Here is a 10,757-nt window from a genome sequence, read left to right on the forward strand (position 1 = left end):
ATACCACTGTAGCGCAGTGCCTCTTGCTAACACAGCCATAATCTAGTCTCCATTCATTAAAAGTGTTATACATCCACTGGGCCTTTTCTATTGAAATAATCTAATTATGATTTTCCTAAATGAGAGTGTCATTGCCTGGCATTCTGACAAAAGGCATCCTTGTTACCCAAAGTGCTGTGTAGCTGTTAAATTTTTGCATCATCAGCTAACATACACAATCGGAGACACCCTACCCTAAAAATGTGAAAACTTAATCAGTGGCCCTTGCTCCACATTTTTATTCAGGGCTATATTCAAGAGAAAATAAGTTATAGTGACAAGTTTAATTTCAGGAACATTTTTATCCGTTGATCCTCACTTGTTTATTGTGGATGATGTTATTTGGCCCGCCTCCCACCACCTTCCCGCTCCCACGGGTCCAATGGGATATGGGTTTGGCACTAGCAGGACACTGAATCTGTCCTGTTCCGTTTTATTAAATGAGAAAAGTCAGAAATTGCCTTTCTTGCAGGCAGGACCTGGGTCTGCACAGCACATATCAACACTGCTTTTCTTCTTTTGTTGAATATTTGATCTTTAGCATGCACTTGACTCCTTTGAATAAATGCAGGTCGAACTGGAATAAGAATGCAAATGTGAAACGGTGGTATATAATGGTAAATCCATATTGATCTATGTATTTCTTCATCCCTCTTTGGTTCCATAAAACATCTATCCCTGTCACTTTTTCCTTGTTTTATTAAGATGTTTCCACACAGTCAGGTTCAGAGGTCATAAACCTTGGAGTCAGTGTTGTGCTGTGAGTGTTTACAGTTGAATTGACCACATGAGATCAAGAGCCTCACTGTCATCTTTTAGTAACATGTCTGGGATGCACCACCTCATCCGCCTTCTTTTTATGATAAAGCACCATGTGAAGAAGATCAGTCTTGGAAATGTTTAGTCTCCTGCTGATGTCCTATTATCTGAGATAACAAAGTTTCCAAAGGAACGTGTTACTGTAATTGACAGACTTTCACTTAATCAGAAAAAAGGATTTTCTTTGCTATTACATTAAAGGAGTACCTAATCCCACAGAGAGAACATGGTGTGTTAAACTTCCCAGATCCTCAACTGCCATAACAAGTTTACAGACATGGACACTAAGGATAAGTGTAACAGCAAATTAAAAATGATCAGTAATAGCAGGATCATTCCAGCTGCCATTCATTTTCATTCACCTGACAAAATGGAATGTGACAGAAAATCCTGATTATTACTGTTTCCATGGACGACTTTTCATTTCATACATTTTCTATTTGAATTAACATATTTAACACACTAATGTATTTTTCAGGAAATAGATTTTCAGGGGACACATGTACATTCAAGTGCTCTTCTGCTCATATTTGGATGAAGCTCTATGATGATATGGCATTGCTGGCTCAACAGAGAACATTTTCAGTGTCTGTGTGAGAAGTGCCAATCTTGCTAACAATTTATTAACAGTGTTTTCACCATAGCCCACATGAGTGCTGTTGCCGTAGTTGGAGGGGATATTGTGTTTCTCATCATTAATAATTACTTGAAATCCTGCTGCCAAAATAGCCACAAGAGTGTCATGCAAAATGGAAATGAAGACTAGTTTACACAAAATTCAAACTTGACTAGCAAGTCTTTTCTATAACTCAGTCAATTTTCAAACAGCAGTAAAAACAGGTACAAATATTAACAAAAGAGGCTAAGGAACTTGTTTTTCAGCAGCGCTGCACTCCCAAATAAACTGTTGTTGCTAGAATTGGTGGCTTAGACCAAACATTTGTGTTAATTGGCCTTGGAGCTTTCGGGGTAATTCATAAAGTTTTAGTTTTTTTGGGGTTATTGGAGAATCATCTACAATTGTCACTCTACAGGATTGAAGCTTTCAATAAAACAGAGCACATTCTAGGGTTATCACCAGCTCAAATAATTTACCAGCTGAATTACTAACAACTAATAACTCAAGCAGTATCATACCTGTTTGGATTTTTTTGTCCCACAAAGCTAGCATCAAACAAAAGAAAAAACTTGTCTTCCTTCCCAGCTCATATACTCGTGGAACCCTGGAGGGTAGCTCACTGGGAGATCAATGGTCCTTTTTGTGGAACTGTCCTTGTTGTTTGTCTCAGAGCCACAGAAAAGCCAGACGTGAGAAAACCACCTAATGTGCTGTTAATGTTCAGTCCTTTTGTGGGAGGCTAGCTCGGGTTGCTTCCCCTATCTTGGTATACCATAAGAAAATCACAGACGCTTTCAGTTTCTAACATGTTAATCCTTTGATGCCTTGATTTAAAGTCTGATCCAATTAAACTAAACACAGTTTCTTTAATAATAAATCAGAGCTCAAAATGGGGTGTGGGTTTATGTCTAATCAGATTCTAAATTACTAAAGGAGTTAAATGCTTCCATTAGTAAAGACCACAGAAACATTTTTACAAATGTGATTAATGCTCGAAGCACTGTCTGTCAAAGTGTGACACTGCTTCAGTGTGTGGTCATCGTCATTTGAGGGTAATCCGAGGATGCAAATTTAATACTAATTACTAATACAGAGAAATCTGACTAACTCTTTTGCTTGACCATTTACTAGATCATATTCTTCTACAATGAAGAACAAAAATTTACACAAATCTGTAGATTAAAACTGAAAGTCTGTGTCAAAGCAGCCAGTGTTTTAACATACATACAGGCCAATATATAGTATGAACTATAATAGGTATTGACTGATTATTCAACATATTACAATGCACATTATTCTTATTTCCACATTACAGAAAGATGTGGTTGATAATAATATATAAACCTACTAACTGAAATCAATGTAGACTGGTAGACCAATGCCTAGATGCAACAAGAGATGATGATTTAGACTGAAAGAGAGATTTGCAAAGCTGAGTAATTAAACGCAATTAGTCACAACCAGGAAAAAAAGGACGTAAGTTGAATAATCCATGTCGACTTGTTCACACCAACAGCAAACTAGTTTTTTTCAGGCTATTACGTGGCATTAGAGTGATTTTCTCTCTCTACTACTTTCTCCTCCCCAATACCCATGAAAACACACACACACAGCACACAAGCAGACACGCACACACACACACACACACACACAAGCAGACTACAAAAATGGAACCTATAAAAGTGAGTCACAATGAGTCACAGTCTGACTAAACTGAAATGACTCTTTCATGTAAGGCAGGTAATGGGCAAGGTCTTCAAAGAGAAGTGAGCAATAAGAGAGGAATGGCTGAATTTAGGGAAATGCAGGCAGACATCTGGGATAAAAGATGTGGACGCGTGGCTACACTAAAACACACATGTGCATGCATAACAGAAGTGTACTGTGGGAACAGCTCTTGCAAAACATTCAGATACATATGCATTTCTCATGACTGAATGCCGCCCTCCTTTAAAGCCTTAAGAAGGACAGCTTCATTTCCACTTACGTTTAAGGCAGGTGACAGGCACGTATTAGCAGTGACAGTGGGTTACAAATCCTTTTATTTGGTATCTTTAGACCTTTTGTCTAATAGTCTATTAAGTCTATTAGCTTACTGTGTGGGAGATTAGCCTGTGTGAATTATGTGCCAAATTTGATAAATGGGAAACTATACTGTGTGTCTCCTCGTGATAGCCACAGAAGGGCTCATGTGATAAAAAAAAAAGTCAAATGCATGCCAATTTTAATATTTCTCTTTTTAATGTGAATTTATATTTATCAAAAGAACGAAAAAGGAAGTCAGTTGAGACAAAAGAAATATGTCTTAGCGTGACTGATTTCTTGGTCATTCTTCACACTTTAGGAGGCAGCTCTGACAGTCTGAGCACTGCCAACGCTGCCTTCTCAACTGCCAAGCACTCTAAAAAGGAGTTGAAAAATACAAAATCCCCAAATTAAATAAAAATTAAATTTATGTTGAAAGCATGCACTGACAACAAAAAGTCCTCATCAGAATCTCTAATATGGTTTTGCATCTCTAATTGAACAACCATGCAGGTTGACACACAAAGCTTTGTCTGTGAGCTATTCTGTGCTCCAAAACAAGCAAGTAGTCTGCACATGGATGGATTTTGAATTTCATTGGCAGTTGTTTTTTGAGCTGCAAACACATTTTAGATAGAGAAACCTCTGATAATTCTAAATAATAGGCTTTCTGGGCAGAAGAGCATTTGAAACTCCTAAGGTATGCCACCTGATTGGACCGTGGACACTTTTTACACATGTTTATTTACACTGACACAATATGCATTAACTCTGCAAGGTTTATTTCCAAAGATGGACAAAGGACTTAAAGAATCTGTGAAATATCTGTGAATTTTGTACACTACATAAAAGAAAAAAAAAATGCTATGGTTAAAAAAAGCTTCTATGGATGTTTTATACTCAGCCTGATATCTTGATATGTCTGTGTGTTTCTCTATTTTCAGTTGGCTGTTTGTCTTTGTTTGTTTTTGGGGGAGCTATTTTTGTTTGGGGGGGGCGTTATTGGGAACTGAGGGATTGACTTTTTGTACTTGCAATGATATCAATGAAATATGTTATAATGGTTTAAGAACAGAGAAAGCTTCACATAGTGTACTACATAAAAGAAAAGTTGTTATATTTGCATGATTCCCTGTATTTTTTGAGAGACAAAAATATATTGTTGTGTACAATGAGTGAACGTACATTGAAAACAAAAACTGTAGGGGCTGATATACAGTCAAGTACCTTTGATTTGAACATTTAGGCTTCAGCCGTTTTATATTCTCTGTGACGTTTTATATTACATTCTTATTGGTTTTCATTTGGGTGGTTATACTGATTACTGACACTGCAGTTACCCTTGCTACTGTTTTAGCCACATGCTGGTGGGGTGCGCAGTGCAAAGAGCGGGTAAAAATGTCTGAGGCTGGTGGGTGTTTACATCCATTAAATTACGAGAAACAGCACTCCATTCTTCTCCATTACAAAGATTATTCTCCATGGCAGACATGCAAAGCTATCTTCTTTGGCTTGAGGCCGGGCCCTGTCACAGTTTGTGGTTGTATTTTCTCTGAACTCAGCTGTCTCCTTTATGGAAGTTGTTTGTTTTTTTTTCCGTTAAGGGACGTAATATATGTATAAGAATACATCTTTAAAGAGTGTGCTCAAGTGATGCAATCACACACACTGTGGACTGTCTAATGGTCTTAACCTAATCCCAATCCATCAGTTAGAAGTCACTGGAAAATCAATGCAGCCTCAGCGGCTTCTCCCTCAGCTTCAGCCCACTCGCTGTTAGCTAAATCAGTGATTTTCATTCATCATCCTCTGCTCTCAGATCCTGCTGGTTTTCTATCCAACTACTTAACTGAATTCACTTTAAAGCCATGTCTTTTATCATCACTCTTTTATTGTACACTAGTTTATTATACACTCTTGTACATGCTTTTTGTGCACACAGAAAATACTGCAAATGGACTTGAGACAGTAACAATAGATAACCACCACTGTATTACCTAAAATTATATCTATGAAAAATGTATTTATATTCCATAGCACTCAAAAACATCTAACATTGATCTTTTTTAGATCAGTTAAATTCAAATGAATGAGTTTGACCACAGATAAAGTGGTTTCATCGGGTAGAGTAGAGCCTATATGAGACAACAAGGAGTCTTGAGCACATTTCATTTGGCACCCATCCAAAAATGTGTAAGTAACACCTACTGCAGCTCTGCTGATACATTAGTTATTGCATTAGGGTCCATACAATGACAGCAGCCATGAGTCATAGTCATGTTTACATTCTGCAGCGATAATACAAGACTTTATAACCATATATTGATTGTTTTGTGGCACAGCCTTTGCCAAAACCTGAAAAGGCCTCCCCATGTCGAGTACAAAGAGAACATTAAATGCATTAAATGCAACCTCCAGGCTAAGCCAGGTCCTCAACATGGCAATGCCATATCATAAGTTTGTAGAGTTCTGTTTTACTTGGATAAAATGGCACTGTAGTCTGATATGGCAGCTGTTGTTTATTGGTACTGGAGCTGAATCTGTAACTCCCAGTTCTCTAAATCCAGACCCGGAGTGGCGAAACGCCCTTAAAGGTCCCATTGCAGTGAGAGCAGATGCCGTTCTGTGTCAGAAGCACATCATACTTATCTATGTTAATGTTTTCTGTTTGCAATTCTGAACACACAATCCTGTGCTGTTGTGGTTCTCCGAATGATTGAATTTGTCCATGCCAGAGATTGAATACTCAACTCAACTGTCAGTCCACAGAGAGAAGGCAGGGAAAAGGGGGCACCCTTGACTCATTGAGGAAATTAAATGACCATGGATTGATCTGTTCAAAAGCTAATAGTGTCTTGGCCTTGCAGCAACAAAGTTATTCAGCATTTGTGTAAGATGATGCAGAGACAGCTGCCATTAAATAGACATGATGATGACTATTATTCAGTAAGGCTATGGATATCGAAACCTGCCCAGTCAATCGTCAGCGATTTGAGCTGTAATTCCTTTAAGGTTAGGGATACAACTTTCCACAAGTCACTGCACAATGTCACATACCATAAAGCTACAGGACGCATTTGAGAAAAGCACAGTGCAGATGTATAATAATGTGTTTAAGTGGTTGAACCATTGCATTTCATTTGCTTTAGTCACACATTTTATTTTCATTTTAGTTAATTAGTAATTTTTTTGGCATTCTTTTTTCCATCACTTACAAGGAACTGAGAGTAGAGGCGTTTCACTATCTTACAGGTTGTACCAGTTGAAAATATGTATAAATTGTATAAATAGCCCGTTTCTAATAACAGCATTTCCATGATCCTGCCCGGTACAACACAACCATCTAATATACAGTTACTGAAGCGTAACCACCATCTGTGTGATCCCTAAGCATAAGGGTCAAGCAAATTCTCACAACAATATCAAATGATCTTAGTGACTATTCGGACATGTATGTAACACTTGTGTCAAATATGGCTCTTGCAAGGTTAACAGTATCAGGAGGCTACTTGGTCTCAAAAGGCAAGAGCTAGAAAAAGGGCCTTCTCTGCATCAAATTAAAAGTCCCATGGTCAAGTTCTATTCAAATCTTATGTGACTCTCCCCTCTGGTTTCAGCTCTACACTTATTAATGTTTAGAGACCAAAAGGGAAAGACAAAACAAAGGTTTGGATGATAGGAACAATTCTTGGCTTTTTTCTTTCTTTAATTATTTGTTGCTGATACTGACATTTTTTCCCTTTGCGATTTCTGTACAAAAGATCTATTTCTATATTTGCAATAAATTTGTAATTAAAAATGAACCATATGTACACAGTCTCTTTGATTAACTAGATTTATTTATTTTTTTATATTTTGGGGGATAAATAGTTGTTGCTTATGACTGACTAGTTTATCGAGACATGTGCTGACATGTAGCACTACACTGTCAAATGAAAATGTGTGTGTGTTTGTGTGCTAGTCTGCCGTGTGGACTACTATATACACTATATACGATATATGCTACTCTATCCTTTGGATGGGCTCTGTAATTGAATTATTCATGCATTGAGGGCTGCAAAGCACCTGGACTGACTATTGTGAGACATTGCAGAATTTCCTTTACCGACACATACACACACCACTGGCCACTTGTACTCTCCATTAAAACCTCTCAGTGTTTTAAGGGTCCTGGTACACTGGTGCGGATGGGTACTCAGGTAGGGGGGGGTCAAAACTTGATGACTCACCAAAATGACAAACACGTCCACCTCAGTTACGGTTCCACAGTGAGTATCAGATGTTTGAGTCCAGTGTGAGCAAACGCTTTGCTGAACACACAAATTTAATGAGAAGAATGACAGAGAACAACCAGGGAGTTTTCTGAACCTGAAGGCAGAGAGAGCCATGGATCTGGGCTTTGCTGGTAGCATTCAAAGTGCTGGTGGGACATGTTTTAACAACAGAAGAATTGTTGGTATTTACACACTGTATTTAGCAATATTGCTAAATTTGATGTAAAGGCGAAAACATTTGCCTCATTTAAAGTGAAACCAGTGTGAAAAATAACAGCAGTACACTGTTACTCTAGTTCTATGATTAGAGGTGGACCCTACAGACGTTGATATGGACAGCCCAAAAGTGGATGTAGGCCATTGAGATGAGCCCTCCTGCTGTCTGATTTGCATTCTGCTTGATTATGCTCTCTACTCTGGTCTCTAAATACAAGTGGAGGTGTCTCTATGATGTAAATTTGGCACGATTAGCCCAATAAAACAAATCTCACTGCAAAAAGTACAAAACACTCCTGTACCTGAATACTGTAAAATGTGCCCATGCCTGTATTCCACTGTTTTTCTCTGCCCATCTTTTATCAAATCAAAAAAATTCCCTCTCTGTGTGAATCTTGCTCTCTCTCATCATATTTTTCCTCCTGTTTTTCATCATTCACCCACTTCCCCTCCCTCTCTCTGACCCTGTTCTTATCCCCACCAACCTCCTCCTCTTTTCATTGTTGCCTCAACCTCCCTGCTGAGAGTTGTGTAAGTCAAACTTAGCAGCTATAGAAAAATATCCCATATTTCTAAATATCCATAACTCTGAACCATCCTTGTTAAGCTCTTTATCGCTTGAGGATTAGGGGGTTGGATTAACCCTTGACTATCCAGTCTGCATTTTAAACTAACAGTTAATCCCGCCTGCTATCTGCAAGTGCCCTTTCACGCCATACTTCTCATTGTGTTACTACATTGTGTGCGTGTTTGTTTTTGTGCATGTAAAAAAGAGACAGACACAAAGAAAATAAAAGAACAGATGATTAAAGTACCATGCAGGAAACAGAGGCGCTGACCTCTGAAATTGTGTGGGAACTCCACAGCTTTTATTGACCAGAGAATGTGAGACTTGCTGTAATCTCTTTTTGACCTCACATCTCTCTCTCTCTTTCTCACACACACACACACACATACACACACACATATGCACACTGATTGGAGAAAATGACAGTAACCCCCTCCATGCAGAAACTAAATGAAGCTCTGGGTACGTTCCACCAGGAAGACTATCTTTATTCATTCACAACCTTCTCTCTCTCCATGCATTCTAACAGCTGACTATGGACACTGTCTCTTTAGTTGTCAAATCAGATTTTGCCATGACAATCATGTAGTCACTATCAAACTTTAAATCCATTTTCTCCTCTCCTGTCAGCTGTCATTTCAGAACGAATAGCTGCGGCCCAGTCACTCCTGAACTGTCCACAAGAATATGAGCATCAAAATATTATAAATCAGACAGTATGTGTCGGAACATGATTATAAAATTTTTTCTCAAACCATTGAAGTAACTTAAGTTATTTGAGGCTGTTAGTTACTGGACTGTTGTAATTTTGCTATGTAAACCTGTAAAGTTTTAATCAGCACGTAGTGAATGTTAAATGAGAGTTGGGCAGTGCATAATATAAGCCTGTGGCACAGCAGTGATGACTTCATTAATTATTTAAATCTTCTCATTTGGGTGATTTTATTAATCTAAATGCTTATCTGAAATGCATCCAGGGAAGCTGTTGCACACAGATTCATACAGTGAAATCATTGGGAACACAGTGGCCGTACTCAGGATGAGTCCAGCACCATCAAAGCTGTCCTCACATTTATTTATTTATTTTCAGCAAAAGTTTCCTCTTTTTTCTGGCATGCCAAGTTGATATTTTTCTGGAGTTTTTAGTTTTGCTGCTTAAATGTAATGACAATTGCTGTAGTGGCTTTACTGCAAGCCTGGGATTGATCTAATCACTAAAGTAAAATAAAAAATAAGGCAACAGATAAAGGTGAAGGTGTTCTGTGCTATCTGTCACCAAGACGTAGCAGGAGTTCTTTCAAGTCCTGAAAGTTGCGAGGTGGGTCCTCCATGGATAAGACGTGTTTGACCAACACCTCCCACTGATGCTCGATTGAATTTGCTTATACTAACAAATAAAAACACATACAGACACTATGACGATAAGCATAGAACTAAAGCAACTCATATGTTTACAGGTATGATCACACAATTGCAAATAGGCCTATTCATCCTTTAGCCTATCAACTCAGCGGCAAAGCGGCCAGAGATGTTGGGTCACAGGTCACAGTAAGTGAGCCCTTTCCAACATACAAGAGGTAACATTCGCAACTTCCATCCCTGATCATACTCTAAACAGAAAGAAATCTGTAACTCACCCATCAGAACTTCATTCTACGGGCCTTTTCCTAACAAAGTCAACAAACTGTTGCAAGAAAGATGACGTGAGGATATCCAAGCACATTTTCGCACATGACAGGGAAAAGATCACTGGACAACTAGTCTGGAGAAACTGCAGTGTGAATGCTGGCTGTTGAAGGCTGATGCTAAACTGGATTGCTAAACTTCATGCAAGCTCTCATTTCAGCCTCTGTCTTCAATAAGCAGTAGATGCTCCTGTCTCTTTAAGCCCCCCCCACCCCACATATGGAAAAACAGCTCTGTATGACATCATTAAGAGTCAAGAGTAAAGCTTTGGCCATGTTTAACATGAGCATCCGACATTGTAACATCATAGATAAGACAGAAAATATAAGAAGCCTAATAAGTCTCCTTTTGTGTGTGTGTGTGTGTGTGTGTGTGTGTGTGTATTGTGTCTGTCAGTGTATTAATGTGTGTGTGTGTGTGTGTATGTGTTCAGTGAAGAGGACACAAGCAGGCGTTCAGAAAATAGCTTAACTTCAGTCCACCAATCAGAACAGAGGACCCAGTCCTTTGA

The sequence above is a fragment of the Micropterus dolomieu genome, linkage group LG02, assembly GCF_021292245.1.
Source record: "Micropterus dolomieu isolate WLL.071019.BEF.003 ecotype Adirondacks linkage group LG02, ASM2129224v1, whole genome shotgun sequence".
Taxonomy (NCBI): Eukaryota; Metazoa; Chordata; class Actinopteri; order Centrarchiformes; family Centrarchidae; genus Micropterus; species Micropterus dolomieu.